The 16,852-nt window shown below is 42.3% G+C and overlaps 1 protein-coding gene across 2 annotated transcripts in view; it reads right to left on the bottom strand.

The window, feature by feature from the left end:
* The window catches only part of LOC124622630 (esterase E4-like), a 156,892-nt gene that overhangs the window by 128,070 nt on the left and 11,970 nt on the right, over positions 1–16,852 (bottom strand). The gene's annotated exons all lie outside the window — the stretch shown is intronic.

The following is a 16,852-nucleotide window of genomic DNA, read 5'->3' as shown; positions in this document are numbered from 1 at the left end:
TTGTATTATAAGGTTAATACCAACCATCACTGTATAGATTCGATAATATAGGTGATTTTATTACGATGGCCATATTTCCCTGCGTAGGCGGGAGACTGAACTTTTGTTAAAAGATTTCGCTGCAACGAAAAACACCTAGTTGCTGCTCCAATTCGCGAACGAAGTCTGTGATACTGTTGCCCTCGCTTCCACCCACCTGTCTATATGTCACTGATATGATGCCAAAATGGGTAGTAACCATTGTCGAATAGCTGAAGATATACAACGCTGCTTACGTTTTGTTAGTCGGTTGCTTTGTCTTGCTGGTGGAAGTAAGCACTTACCATTTCAGGAGTTGTATTATGGGGTTAATACCAACCATCACTGTATAAATTCGATAATATAGGTGATTTTATTACGACGGCCATCTTTCCCTGCGTAGACGGGAGACTGAACTTTTGTTAAAAGATTTCGCTGCAACGAAAGCCACCTAGTTGCTGCTCCGATTCGCGAACGAAGTCTGTGATACTGTTGCCCTTGCTTCCACCCACCTGTCTATATGTCACTGATACGATGCCAAACTGGGTAGTAACCATTGTCGAATAGCTGAAGATGTACAACGCTACTTACGGTTTGTTAGTCGGTTGCTTTGTCTAGCTGGTAGAAGCAAGCACTTACAATTTCAGTGTACTGCTCTCGAACTAATTCTGTTGAGACCCGTCAGTCTATGGGGGCAGTTGGATGTTTCACTCCCTCCTCCACCGCCACAATATCTCCACCCACATCCCCACTGCCGCCACCGGATCGCTTGCGAGTAGTTGCAAGCACTGCCATTGTGTCGCACACCGCCGCCCGCACGTTGGGGCTATACCGCTCCCAGCCAACAAGCCACCGCTCCCTGTGCTGAACATCTGTTAATGATTCCAGGCTCACAAAAATTGTACTGCTTTTCTCAGAAGGACTGGGCACTTAAATGTCGCTGGGGGTAAATACCAAGATGTTGAACAATATGCTACCAGTCCTCCCAATTGCAAACCGAAAGGTTCCGAGATGTATTTTCGAAGTATGCCAGAGAGGTAGACCCAGTGAACAAAAGGAAGATACCAGCCCGTAAGGACCAGAAAGATTTACTATGAGAAATTAGTGCTCATATGGAGGCAAATAGATAGTCTTTTTTCTGTCGCACTATTTGGAGCGGAACAGGAAAGGAAATGACTAATAGCGGTACAGAGAACCCTCCGCCACGCACCACACAATGGCTAATCAAGTACGAGAACAGGTGAAGGTGTAAATTTACCTTAACAATTAATATGTCGGCACAGAAAACTCATAAAAGAATGTTGTCTCTTATGTACCGACAAAACAAAGGACGCAACTTGTGCTACTGATTGTTTCCGGTGTAAATTTTTGTATTAGCCCCTTATTTTCCCACTACAGTCACTTCGGAAGTCGTATGTTAGAGACTGTAATATGTTTGTCCACAACACGCAGAATAAGCGGTATAGAAATCACCTCTCAACTCTCGTTTCATGAGAGTATCGCTTACCTGCCATACTTTCACGATCTTTCAGTCTTCGATATATGACATTTGAAACCACCTGATTTCGACGAATAATAGAGGTCCCCCGCTAGGTCACAGACTCTTGCTAATTCTTCGAAATACCATCACTTTCCGACAGCACTGTTTCATTAGCTGGAAGATTATCTACTTCTCCATCCGTCACTGACCAGAGAGCCATCACAACGAGAAAAATAACACACTAAATCACAACCATGTAGAGAATAGGTGAAAATCACAACCATGTAGAGTGTAGGTGGACTGCAAAAAGAAGTTCTGAAGCATAACATCTACAATTTATCGATGTCGATTGTATGTCTATAAATGTCCTCCTGCTCGTATCCTAATCCTATCGTATTCACATGTAGCATACCTCCATTGTACGATTCTAACAGTGTCACAAAGCTTCAAATACACCGTCAATTGAATCATTTACATAGCAGCAACAGCTTCGCACCTCCACGCATAAATCACAGCTACTACAAGAGTAGGGGGAGATTCGCCACTTAATCACTGCACTGCTCATTTTTTTTACCTCCATGTGCTGTTCTACATCTACATCTGCATTTATACTCCGCAAGCCACCCAACGGTGTGTGGCGGAGGGCACTTAACATGCCACTGTCATTAGCTACCTTTCCTGTTCCAGTCGCATATGGTTCGCGAGAAGAACGACTGCCGGAAAGCCTCATTGCGCACTCGAATCTCTCTAATTTTACATTCGTGATCTCCTCGGGAGGTATAAGTAGGCGGAAGCAATATATTCGATACCTCATCCAGAAACGCACCCTCTTGAAACCTGGACAGCAAGCTACACCGCGATGCAGAGCGCCTCTCTTGCAGAGTCTGCCACTTGAGTTTGCTAAACATCTCCGTAACCCTATCACGCTTACCAATCAACCCTGTGACGAAACGCGCCGCTCTTCTTTGGATCTTCTCTATCTTCTCTCTCAGCCCGACCTGGTACGGATCCCACACTGATGGCAATACTCAAGTATAGGTCGAACGAGTGTTTTCTAGGGCACCTCCTTTGTTGATGGACTACATTTTCTAAGAACTCTCCCAATGAATCTCAACCTGGCATCCGCCTTACCAACAATTAATTTTATATGATTATTCCACTTTAAATCGTTCCGTACGCATACTCCCAGATATTTTACAGAAGTAACTGCTCCCAGTGTTTGTTCCGCTATCATATAACCATACAATAAAGGATCCTTCTTTCTATGTATTTGCAGTACTTTACATTTGTCTATGTTAAGGCTCAGTTGTCACTCCCTGCACCAAGTGCCTATGCGCTGCAGATCTTCCTGCATTTCGCTGCAATTTTCTAGTGCTGCAACTTCTCTGTATACTACAGCACCATCCGCGAAAAGCCGCACGGAACTTTCCACACTATCTACTAGGTCATTTATACGTATTGTGAAAAGCAATGGTCCCATAACACTCCCCTGTGGCTCGCCAGTGGTTACTTTAACGTCTGTAGACTTCTCTCCATCGAGAATAACATGCTGTATTCTGTTTGCTAAAAACTCTTCAATCCAGCCACACAGCTGGTCTAATACTCCGTAGGCTCTTGCTTTGTTTGTCAGGTGACAGTGCGGAACTGTATCGAACGCCTTCTGGAAGTGGAGGAAAATGGCATCTACCTGGGAGTCTGTATCTAATATTTTCTGGGTCTCATGAACAAATAAAGCGAGTTGCGTCTCACACGATCGCTGTTTCTGGAATCAATGTTGATTCCTACAGAGTAGATTCTGGGTTTCCAGAAATGACATGATACGCGAGCAAAAAAGAAGTTCTAAAACCCTACAACAGATCGATTCTCCCGTAGCACTCTCCATACAGTGACGTGGTCAACGTTACCTTGTACAGCAGCAACTTCTCTGACGCTGACATTAGGTTCAAAAATGGCTCTGAGCACTATGGGACTTTACATCTATGGTCATCAGTCCCCTAGAACTTAGAACTACTTAAACCTAACTAACCTAAGGATATCACACACATCCATGCTCCAGGCAGGATTCGAACCTGCGACCGTAGCAGTCGAGCGGTTCCGGACTGCGCGCCTAGAACCGGCTGACATTAGGGTTATCGTCAACTGCACGAAGAATTGCCTCGTCCATTGGAGGTATCCTCGTCTTTCTAGGTCTTCCCCAGTCGCGAGTCATAGGCTGGAATGTTCCGTGCTCCCTAAGACGCCGATCAATTGCTTCGAACGTCTTCCTGTCGGGACACCTTCGTTCTGGGAATCTTTCTCGATACAAACGTACCGTGCCACGGCTATTGCCTCGTGCTAATCCATACACCAAATGGGCATCTGCCAACTCCGCATTTGTAAACATTGCACTGACTGCAAAACCACGTTCGTGATGAACACTAACCTGTTGATGCTACGTACTGATGTGCTTGATGCTAGTACTGTAGAGCAACGAGTCGCATGTCAGCACAAGCACCGAAGTCAACATTACCTTCCTTCGATTGGGCAAACTGGCGGTGAATCGAGGAAGTACAGTACATACTAACGAAACTAAAATGAGCTCTAACATGGAAATTAAGCGTTTTCGGACACATGTCCACATAACATCTTTTCTTTATTTGTGTGTGAGGAATTTTTCCTGAAAGTTTGGCCGTACCTTTTCGTAACACCCTGTATACTTCGATACATATCGTAATCACAACCGCTACGTTTCCGGGAAAAATTCCAGAGATTTTTTTTTCATCACGCTTTCAAATGGAATATGCCAACATATACGATCCTAGCAGCATCCATATGATGCTTCTGCTTCACAGATCAGCCACGTAAGATGAACAGATCTGGCTCACAAGAATGATAGACAGAGACTACGCAGCGTGGAGCTGTCTTATAGACGTTACTGATCACCAGTATGTATCTATTAATCACAAACGGGTCTACGTGTATCACTATTGATACAGCAACTGACGATGACCTCAAAGTTATAGTGAAATCTGAGAATATGTAGTGAGGTAAGAAGATGGAGGTATCTATGCAGCATACTGACATATTTGTCGAGGAGCAGTTGATGGCTGTCTCGGCACTCCCTTCTTTATCAAAGTAGCAGTATTATTGCATCAATATTCATTGTGCTTGGTGTTGCTATGTTAAAATTAACAGCTCGAGAGTCATCACAGGACGTATTTCCAAACCACCAAAGTGCCGTGAACACGCATGGTCTGCAGGAAGTGCTATTTGCTGCAGTGGAGCGAGAATAGATCTGTGGTATTGTTTTGCTTAAGATAGTGGGAGCACTGAGATGGGGATGTGCTGTTAGTGATTTCAGTCACTCAATTAGGATCAATGAAAATTCACTGCAAGATGGTATATCTACTCCAACAGATTTCGCATGCAATAATTGTGGAATTCAAAGCATGCAAACACAGTTATTTGCGAAATACTGTCGCACAGTATCCAAACGTCACTCAGTGCTATTTAAATACAGTAATGTTGTGCATGATGCTCCCTCCAACATTAACAAATGTGCTATTAAAAATAAAGTCTTCCGTGGCGCATATGCGTCCCCATTTGATTTCGAAAAGTAGTTTTCTTAGGAAGTAATCCAGCAGGGCGATGGAATGCGATGTGTGTAATTTAATCTCCAAACGCCCATCAGAGTTATTTAAGGACAGTGACACTGTATGTGGTACTCCCTCGCGTCATTAACAAATGTTCCATTAAAACCGGAGTGTTCCATGTCATATACATGCCTACAGACTCCAATATTATTTGGAAATGTAATCTGCCTGAGGAAAAAATGCCCAGTAATCCTATGGTGCATTGGAATCAGATGCATGTAACATTGGTCCCAAACAGCTGTCAGAGCTGCGTAAATACAGTGACGCTGTGTAGGTTACTCGCATCTATAATTAACAAATGTTCCACTGAAACTACAACCTGCCGCACCAAATACATCCCATACGGATTTTTGAAATGTAATTCTGTATCGCTAGCATTTAGACAGGATCACACTCAATCAGTCCATTTCCGTAGCTACAAATCAGAGCTTAAAAACCAGTTCCTTTTTAGCGGAGGAAGATATAAATGTTTCTCCCAAACATTATGTAGCTACACATATCCCTTCTGATTATCTGAATACATAAACTAGTAGTCGTTCGTAGAAGACCACTGCAATAATACGGGTGATGGTCCATTTCAGCATAATCCGTCCTGCTTTAGATGATTTTTTGTATATTCCCACTACATCCATACCAGTTTCTCCTTCTGATAGTGGAATATGCTACAATGTCTCTAAGTGTGTAGACTCGCCCTATTAAAGTAATGATACATGACATCATCCCGCCATCCAGCACCATCAATCACCAATTCCGGTTACATCTACTGTGTAAGACTTTATACTAAAGTAATATTATGCATGGTCATAGGCAGCACTCATATTTTCTTTTTCTCCCTGCAATAAACCCCAATACAGAATCTAATCGCTACTAGCTTAGTGGTGTGTACACGTCGAGAAGCACTTGTTATAGGATCAGATGGAATTCTACAGCATAGATGTTAACAATAGTACCCTGAAGAGGTACGAAATGATTTCGTGAACACTTAGCGCAAATGCGCTATTTTTCTACATGTACGTGTTTTGTCTTCACTTGGGGGCCACCATGGTAAACGGTATGTTCAGGACAGAATCGTGGTAGAGCTCATAAGTGGATTCACCACGTGTTATGTTTGGGATGGGGTTCGAAGATGAACCTACAGACAATGTGTTTGGGATGATGGTTCAAATGGCTCTGAGCACTATGGGACTTAACATCTACGGTCATCAGTCCCCTAGAACTTAGAACTACTTAAACCTAACAAACCTAAGGACATCACACACATCCATGCCCGAGGCAGGATTCGAACCTGTGACCGTAGCGGTCACGCGGTTCCAGACTGAAGCGCCTAGAACCGCACGGCCACACCAGCCGGCTTGGGATGATGTCTGAATGTGGATTCACCAATGGTAGGTCCGGAGTAGGCTTAGGGAGCCTTTCCATGTGAAACTGAAATACATACATGCAGAAAGATAGCGCAGTTGCACTATGTTTAGTCAACTGTACTACATTTACAAGCAAATTTTGAATATGTGGCCAGTAGTGATTTCATGATCGCACGAGCCGAAGTGTCAGCGTCTTCGATCTTTAGTGTTGGATGTATATAAAGTGAGCTCTGAAAGCTTGTCGCTCTGTAACATAGTGGATGTCTGAGGGTGTTGGGGATATATGTCGGTGGGTCGAACTGTTTATCTAGCACAACACTTGTAACCTGTGCTGAATGGAGATACAATCACATTCATCTCTTGAATCAGTATCGTTAAGCAGTTGAAGGTGTGACGTTTGGGAGACTAGGTTAGCTCACCCTAAATACAGAAGATACTGTGTGAGACTGGCGTCTTTCGAAGATTGGTCATTAGCAATTAAGCAACGTCCTGAGAAACTAAGCTGGATTCTTTGGTTGTTGGTGATGGAGAAGAAGCCACGTATTTCCGTTGTGGCTGGAGGGTTGAAATATTGGGATGAAACGAATATCCCATGGCTTGAACATGTTGTGTGGTTTCCTAAGCGCTTGTTTGTGCTTCTTGTGAGGGGTAAGGGTTTTGTGAATAATATCTGTCAGAAAAGAGACGCAAAAAATGACAGTACAAGTTGCAGCTGATGTTAAACTCCGTTAAATCTCCTGAAAGCACCAACAGAACACCATGTGATTGTGAGAGCTTCTGACAATGCTCACCTGTGTAAAATCTGCTTCGAAGAAGACGTGAAAGTAGTATTCTTTCCGTGCAGACATATCGCTGCTCGTGTTAAATGTGGAGCTACCCTTACTTGATGTGATGTGTGTCAGAGACCTGTATTACCTACGGTAAGAACATTTTTGATGAAGGCAACGACGCTGTAAGAGATACTGTTGTTTTATGATGTACTTTTTATACTTCGTTAACACACACTGTGCAGCATGAAGCATTATCGTAAAAATGCGCTCTTCTCTAGTTTTTTCCTAGATCAATCACACTTATATCTGCTCTTAATATGATAGCCGCGATTACACTGATCTTAACATCCCCTGATCTTTGTCGAAACATGGAACTGACATACAATACTATGATTCTGTCAACGTATGCTGTCTTCCATGCGGTTAAAAAAAAACATTTCATCCCCGCAGCAGAGTACTATTGTTAAGATGTGTGCTATAAAGTTCCATATGATTCGGTAGCAAATGCTTTGCTACATGTACTAGTAACTACTAGATTTTGTGTTGTGGTGTGTTGCAAGAAGAAAAAAAAAATCTGAGTGCTGCCTCCTGCCATGCATCGTATTACTTTAGTGTAAAACGTTACACTGCTGATGTAATTGGAAATGGTGGTAGAAGAAGCTTGTTTTCCTAATGTATGAACTATATGCTGGATGGAAGGATGACGTCATGTATTAGTAGTTTAATAGGGGAGGGCTATGCATTCTAGAGGAACTGTTCCATATTTCATAGTCAGGAGCATGGTATATATTAGGAAATATTGGTATGGATGCAGCGGGAATATAAAAGATTCATATAAAGCAAAACTGAAGACGTTGAAATGCCCCATACTATTGCAATGGCCTTTTACGGATGACTACTGGCTTATGGACTCAGATAATCACAATGAATATGTGCGACTACATAACGTTAGAAGGAAACATGTATATCTTCCTCCGCTAAAAAGAATGTGGTTTTTAGTTCTAATTTATACCTAAAGAAATGGACTTCGAGACTGATTCTGTCAAAATTCTAGCGATGCGGAAGTACATATGAGAAACTAATTTATATCTACTGAAATGGAATGTTCGAGATCGATTTTGTCAGAATGTTAGCGATGGGAAAGTACATATGAAAAATCAGTACGGGATGTATATGGTGTGAAAGACTGTAGTTTTAATGGAAAATTTAATAATTATGGAAGGGAGTAACCTACACAGTATCACTGTACTTAAATAGCTCTTACAGTCGTTCTGGACCTATGTTACACACATTTTACTGCAATGTATCACAGGATTACCGTATATTTTTTTCTTAATAGGCAAATTACATTTCGAAATTCGAAAGGAGTCTGTATGCGTGTATGTAACATGGAGCAATCACTGTACTTAAATACCCCTGACAGACGTTTGGAGATTAAGTTACACATATCTAATTCCATTGTATCGCTGCATTACTGGGTACTTGGGTTTTCTTCCTAAGAAAATTCGAAATCAGAAGGGTATCTATATACACGTTTATGCCATGGAAGACTGTAGTTGTAATAACACATTTGCTAATTGTGGGAGGGAGTAACACACACAGCGTTACTTAAATAGTCCTGAAAGACGTTTGGTAACTATGTTACAGATATTTGATTTCATTGCTTCGCTAGATGGATTGTATTTTTATCGTCAGCAGATTACATTTCAAAATCACGATGGAGTCTATATGCATGTATATAATATATTTTTAATGGAATATTTGTTAATGGCGGGCGTGAGTTACTCACACAGCATCACTGAGCGATGTGTCTAAACTACGCCACAGTATTTCGCAAATAATTGTTTTTTTCGCTTTAGATTGTACATTTATTTCAACCAAAACCTGTTGGAGTAGGCATACCATCTTGCAACGAACTTATGTTGATCTTAGAATGATTGTCCCACTACAATACCACAGATCTACTCTCGCTCCACCGCAGCGCATACCATTTCCTGGAGACCATGTGTGTTTACAGAATTTTGTTGCTTTAGAAATTAGTGCTGTAATGACTCTCCAGCTGTTAATTTTAATGTAGCAACACCAAGCATGGTAAGTACTGATGCACTATCACTGCTGCTGTCGAAGACAAGAATGCCGAGATAGGATGTGTCGTTCTTAACCGTCAATTGCACTTTGATAAGTATGTCAGTTTGGTGCACAGCTACTCTCACTTTATTTGAACTAGCCCACCTTCGTACCGCACTACACATTCTTAATTTCCACTATAGCTCTGAGGTCATTGTCAGCTCCTATTCCAACATTAACACACATAGTTCCATTTGTGGTTAAAGGATGCACGCTGGCGAACAGTAACATCGATTCGACAACTCGATCCTACATAGTCGCTGTCTACCAATCCTGTGAGCCCACATCTGTTCATGTTATGTGACTGATCTCCGCAGAAGGAGCATCATGTTGATGCTGCTAGTATCGTAATTGCCGGCATACTCCATTCTAATATGTGATGGGAAGAAATTCTCTGGAAAAGACGACGTATTTCTCCCGGAAACGCAGAGATGGATTAGAGTATATATGGAAGTGTAAAGTCAATGTTTTACTCGATCAGCATGTGAGACTGGGATAGCTGAGTAATCGTTAATATAGGTGAGATGTGCCCTCTACCATGCGCATAACATCCGCTTGCAGTGTATTTGTTTTAGTCATAATTGTCACTGGAACCGTTAACTGCCGTAAAACGCCTAGTAGTAAGCAACTGGGGCGAACTGAAGTAGGATGCAAATGTCGGGTTTGGTTTCATTTGCCAGAATTTTAAGGGAAGCTATCCAAACACTAACAACTGACAGGTCGGTGAGCTAATTCGGAAGAGTATGTCAGGCTCAAACTCATCTGCATGGATTTTTAAGGAGGATGCGATCCGCCTACTAAGATGTAATGATGTAGGAGACGAGTGCCCACGAATCCCATCAGTATGTCACAATACGGATTGTTGCACTACAATTCAGATGGAGGTGTAGAAAGTACCAAGGCGACTGCTCTTGCTTGTGGAAACATTGACCCTGATTTGATCTGTTTGTTCTTGGTGGGTAATTGGTTCGCGATGTACAGTAGTTGAATTAGCTCGTAACTAGTTCAAAAACGGCTCTGAGCACTATGGGACTTAACAGCTGTGGTCATCAGTCCCCTAGAACTTAGAGCTACTTAAACCTAACTAACCTAAGGACATCACACACATCCATGCCCGAGGCAGGATTAGAACCTGCGACCGTAGCAGTCGCGCGGTTCCGGACTGCTCGCCTAGAACCGCGAGACCACCGCGGCCGGCTCGTAACTAGTGGGTGTGCTTTTAAATAAAGAACTAGCATTGCGCTTATGAGTACTACCCGTTTCGATATACTTTTCTCTAGACAGAATACAGTGTCATGATCGGTAAAAATTGAGCAATGCTGTGATTAAGTCCCAAATCTCCCCCTGTAGTTGTGAAATACGCGTGGAAGGCTGTTGCACGAATTTAAATCATTCAATGGATAGCGTACTGGAAGCTCTGTGATATTGTTAGATTCGTATTACGGAGTTATGCTCCATCTGAAAAAAGGTGATGTATTTCTCACTAAAAACTATGCTAGCAACGAAGACTCTGACCCCATTAAACTGTCGTATTTCTGATGTAGTAACCATAGGAATACGACAAGGGATATTATGACATGTACAGGGGGATATTTATAGGCAACCATACAATATCAATGAGTTGTAGGTGTTATTCTTCTGAATTTCTTTGTGGAGTCCGCCTACATCCAACATGGCTGCGATTTTCCTCTTGTACGTTGGTGCGCTATTTTTCTCGTTGTGATAGAACTCTATCTAGTTAGTGCCTGGTGGTGAACTAGACAGCCTTCTATCTAACGGAATAGTGCTGTCGGAACGTCATGGAGTTTCGAGAGAATTAGTAGGGGTCTCTAACTTAGCGGGAGGACATGGTGGACATCTGTTACTCGTGGAAATGAGGTGGATTCAAATGCTATATATCGAAGACTGGAAGATTCGTGAGAATTAGGCAGGTAAGTAATACTCTGAGGAAAGGGGATTTTAGAAGTGAACTGTATAACGCTGCTAAGTCTTGTGGGCTTCTCCCATAAATCTCGCAAAGTGAAGAATTAGTGGCTAATACGAAGATTTTCACCGAGAAACAATCGGTAGCAAAAGTTTCGTCTCTTATTTTCTCGATAAATAAGAGACAAATTCATCCGTCAGTCTTGTGTGCCTATAAATGGTTGAAACGACATCTTCATAGGTAGCGTATATTTGTATTTACGTCTGTATGCGTACTTGCCAAGCCATCGTACGGTGCGTGGGTGAGACTACCCTGTCCCACTAATAGTAATTTCCTTTCCTATTCCAGTCCAAATAAAGCAAGGGAACAAAGACTGTCTATATACCTACATATGAGCACTAATTTCTCATATCTTACGGAATGTATATTGGTGGCCGTAGAATCGTTGTTGTGGTCTTCAGTCCTGAGACTGGTTTGATGCAGCTATCCACGCCACTCTATCCTGTGCAAGCCTCTTCATCTCCCAGTACCTACTGCAACCTACATCCTTCTGAATCTGCTTAGTGTATTCATCTCTTGGTCTCCCTCTACGATTTTTACCCTCCACGCTGCCCTCCAGTACTAAATTGGTGATCCCTTGATGCCTCAGAACATGTCCTACCAACCGATCCCTTCTCCTAGTCAAGTTATGCCACAAAATCCTCCCCAATCCTATTCAGTACCTCCTCATTCGTTATGTGATCTACCCATCTAATCTTCAGCATTCTTCTGTAGCACCACATTTCGAAAGCTTCTATTTTCTTCTTGTCCAAACTATTTATCGTCCATGATTCACTTCCATACACGGCTACACTCCATACATATACTTTCAGAAACGACTTCCTGACACTTAAATCTATACCCGATGTTAACAAATTTCTCTTCTTCAGAAACGCTTTCCTTGCCATTGCCAGTCTACATTTTATATCCTCTCTACTTCGACCATTATCAGTTATTTTGCTCCCCAAATAGCAAAACTCCTTTACTGCTTTAAGTATCTCATTTCCTAATCTAATTCCCTCAGCATCACCCGACTTAATTCGACTACATTCCATTATCGTCGTTTTGTTTTTGTTGATGTTCATCTTATATCCTCCTTTTTAGACACTGCCCATTCCGTTCAACTGCTCTTCCAAGACCTTTGCTGTCTCTGACAGAATTACAATGTCATCGGCGGACCTTAAAGTTTTTATTTCTTCTCCATGGATTTTAATACCTACTCCGAATTTTTCTTTTGTTTCCTTTACTGCTTGCTCAATATACAGATTGAATAGCATCGGGGATAGGCTACAACCCTGTCTCACTCCCTTCCCAACCACTGCTTCCCTTTCATACCCCTCGACTCTTATTACTGGCATCTGCTTTCTGTATAAATTGTAAATAACCTTTCGCTCCCTGTATTTTATCCCTGCCACCTTCAGGATTTGAAAGAGAGTATTCCAGTGAACATTGTCAAAAGCTTTTTCTAAGTCTACAAATGCTAGAAACGTAGGTTTGCCTTTTCTTAATCTAGCTTCTAAAATAAGTCGTAGGGTCAGTATTGCCTCACGTGTCCCCATATTTCTACGGAATCCAAATTGATCTTCCACAAGGTCGGCTTCTACCAGTTTTTCCGTTCGTCTGTAAAGAATTCGCGTTAGTATTTTGTAGCCGTGACTTATTAAACTGATAGTTCGGTAATTTTCACAATCCTCTGTAGTCACCTTCAAATGTCCGTTCTAGAAATGTTCTCAATGGTGTTCCTCGCAAAGAACATCACCTTCCCTCCAGGGTTTCCTATCTCAGTTCTCGAAGCATCCGTTCACTAGTTTGGCGAGAACCAATAGGAACGTTTCTTCCGAGCTGTATTCTCAGAGAAACCCAGGGATCACACACATTTGGGATGGGGTCGTCAGCGAACAGATATTCTGCTTTTGCTCAATGGGTCTACCCTTCCAGCATATTTCAAAATCACATCTGACAACGTTTCGGATTGCAGGTGGGAGGATTGGAAGCATATTGTTCAATATCTTGGTATTTACGGTCAGCGACGTTTAAGCAACCAATTCTTCTGAGAAGGATAGGATAACTTTTTTGAGCCCGGAGTCATTTACAGTTGTCCAAGGTGAGATGTGGCTTGTAGGCCAGAAATGATCCAGCCCTAATGTGTGCGCAGAGGTCTGCAACCCGGTGACGGTGGTGGCAACTGTTCGCATGCGACCTGGAGGCGGAGGAGGGAATGGGGGTGGAGGCATCATGGTGTAGAGGAGAGTGAAGCATCTGTCTGCCCCCACAGTCTGACATCTCAGCAGGATTGGTTTAGGGGCAGTATAGTGGAATTCTAAGCGACTTCAAGGCAAATAACAGAGAGAACATAATTAGTATTGGATATCCACATGCTACATAACGAATGTTACCACCAGTTTTGGCATCAGAGGAAGTGACTACCTAGCCTGTGGGAAGCTCCCAGAGATGTCAAAGAAGCGTCTCTAATGATTACCTGGCGAGTGTAATACAACTGCAGGAAAAAGATTCTCATCTTGCAAAGGGACTCTCATGATTAATTTAATTAATTAATCAATCAATTTGATATCAATGACGCGCTGCTGGATTGGTGGAAGTGAAGGCAACAGTATCACAGCTGTGATTCGCGAGTTGGAGCAGAATCAGACGTGTTTTCGTGCAGTGAGGTCTTTTCAGGAAATTTCAATCGCTCATCTACACAGGGAGAGATGGCAATCATAAAAAATCAACTACGTTACCTAAGTTATGAAGTGATCGCGTGAACATGATATTTCCAACTCCTCTATGCTGCTCTTTCCTTAAGAGATTTCGCAGGTGATCAAGCATTTAGCTACCTTAGGGTATTTCGAATGTAACGTGGCATCCTTTGACACAAGTAGGGCACGCTGTTAGTACTCTGTCAAGAGTCAAAAACGTGGCTTCCTGTGACAGGTTACCACTCTGTCAAGAGTAAAAAATGAGTTTAATGTTATAGTCCTGCGATGCAGGGTGTAACATATTAAGCTGATAAGAACAAATATTTTAGCTGATGAAAGAGTACTAAGAGGAAATATAGCCTATGCTGTACTATTGTAGAGGATTTTCACAAGTAACGATACTTCAGCGACGTGGAAACGTGCGTATCCTCCAGTTTCTTCTGTCTTTGAAAATAACTCGTATAAAAATGAGGAATCTACACTTCGTATGAGAAATTCGGGGTGTGTGGACAACATTTTCATTTTGGATTGTTTAAAGGAGATATTTTTAAACTGGAGAGTCAATATCGAGATGGAATTGCAGTTAGAACTATATGTCCAATCTGCATCTGTCTTAAGTGTGGTGGGGTTTAGGCATGCCCATTCGCAGCCAGTGGCAGGAGTGGTCACGATGCTTTGGGTGACTGGAAGCCACTGCTCAGCCTCTCGCTACTGGCAGTTATAAAGAAAGGCTATGACCTGTTGGCTCTTGCCTGCAGCCACGGGGACAAGACCTAGCGGCGGTGATCACAGTGCCCTCTTCGTGGCTGAATAGCAAACTAACCAGTATGCTGGCTGAGCGGCGACAGAAGCGGACTCGTATTTACTCTCCGAATTTTTACATGGAAGTTTGAGAAGATTCAAGATGGATTCAATATGCTGGAAGATTATTGCCCCCATGTAAATTGATCGGTTGACGGCTGGGTAGTCACCGTGACACTCTCTCCGGGCTCTGTGCGCCTGGTACGGCCAGTATGTGGATAACGTGAGATGCACGAGCAACTGCTGGTGTGGCCAACACGTGTGCAAACCTCTAGTAGTCTCCCAGCCAAAGCGGCTGTAGCCCCCCAGGCTCCTGCAGTCGATGCTTCGTGATCACGTGTGTGTGCGATAGGAAGGTTTTTTCCCCACGTATGTTTAATGTAAAGTGGGAACGTTGTGGTGGTGGTGAGCCGGACAACGTGTGGCGGAGGGTGCTTGTGTTCTCAAACGCTGGTATATGCAAGACTTTTGATGTATTTAGCGCTACTTTCTGTTTGTGGTGAGAGTTTAATCACTTAATTTGCAAACTGTATGTGTGAATGCGTGTGTGTGATTCTCAAATGTTGAAGTACTCATATCTATTTTATCATAAAAATGAATCATCATAAGGTGGTGGTGAGTGTTTTAAGCGATCTGTTTGACTTACACCTTTCAGATCTCTTTTACCTATCTTGTCTCCTGTAAATTGTTAAATAGTTAATTTGATAGTGTAGTGCAAATGTACTATTTCCTGTCATTTTTGATATTGCTAATGTGCCAGCTACCCATTTGTTCTGTGATGTCATGAGAGTATGCCATTTTTACTGCCCAAATAAATAGAACCACAACCCAACATTTCCCACCATTTAATTAATTAATGTTTAAGTAAATAAACAATATGTTGCTCGAGTTTACCTCCCATTTTTTTCCCTCACTCTGGTAGATCAATACAGTATTTTTCCTCACCAATTCACATGTGGGGTGAGTGGAGGCACATGTAGGAATATCCACAAATCGGATAACTCCCTCAAAATAACTAAAGTAAATAAATAAAGAGAGTAAGTGCCATTCTTCCTCTCCAGTAGCTCAGCAGAGACTGCATCTTTTTTTCACCACTTCACAAGTGGGGCAGGAAGGAGAAATGGGGAGGGAGGGGTGGGGAAGTAGGGGAGGGGGGAAGGAATAGGGGTGGTGATTTCAACAACGTGATTTGCACACATCTACACAAAGGGAGGAGGGAGGACCCCCCCCCCCCCCAAAGGGAGAGCCGCCATCTTGAATAAATTACAACTGCCACAGTTCTCTCTGTGTTACTACTTCTGCCCTATCTTGTAATTCTCTGCTCTACTGTGCATTCCATGATTTTGAAGTTGAGCGATGAAATTCCTTACATGCCTCAAAAAGTAAATGTCACACGGTTCGCAAAGAAAGGTACATTTAGGTGGTATCTGTTTCACAATGCAGGTCATTTAAGTATCATTATCTATAAAGCTTTATCTAGTGCATCTTGTATCATGATGCAAATAACTGTCAATTCATAATAAGATATACGTATTTCATTATTAATCATAGCTCCCGAGTTTTACTCCAAAAAAGGCAAAAGATAATTATCAGATACACTGAAAAAATGTCCAATAAAAGTGCTACGACGAAGACTCGAACACAGACCAGCGGTTTTGTGGTGTAACGCATTGAACACTCGGCCGCCAGCCTCGATCTACTAGAGATGTAGAATCACGGATGCCCTAGCTACAGCGTAAAACACAATAACGTTAGTACCTCGAACATTATTAGTTTTAGGCCTGACTGCATATCAAAAAATATCTGTTTTCAGAATATATTTCGATGTATTGCATTTAAACTACGATTTTTCGTCACCGACTTTTACATAAATTTTCTCAAAAATTAAGTAGTTACTAGCAAAACATCGAAACACTTGTCACTTTATTTTCAGTATAAAAAATCCTTATAAAAACTCACGTATCAGACCCTTCTCTCGATGAACATCTGGCTTCACTGCAG

Source organism: Schistocerca americana, chromosome 7, assembly GCF_021461395.2.
Source record: "Schistocerca americana isolate TAMUIC-IGC-003095 chromosome 7, iqSchAmer2.1, whole genome shotgun sequence".
Lineage (NCBI taxonomy): Eukaryota > Metazoa > Arthropoda > Insecta > Orthoptera > Acrididae > Schistocerca > Schistocerca americana.
The sequence above is the reverse complement of the archived record's forward strand: the minus strand, read 5'-3'. Positions and strand labels throughout refer to the sequence as shown.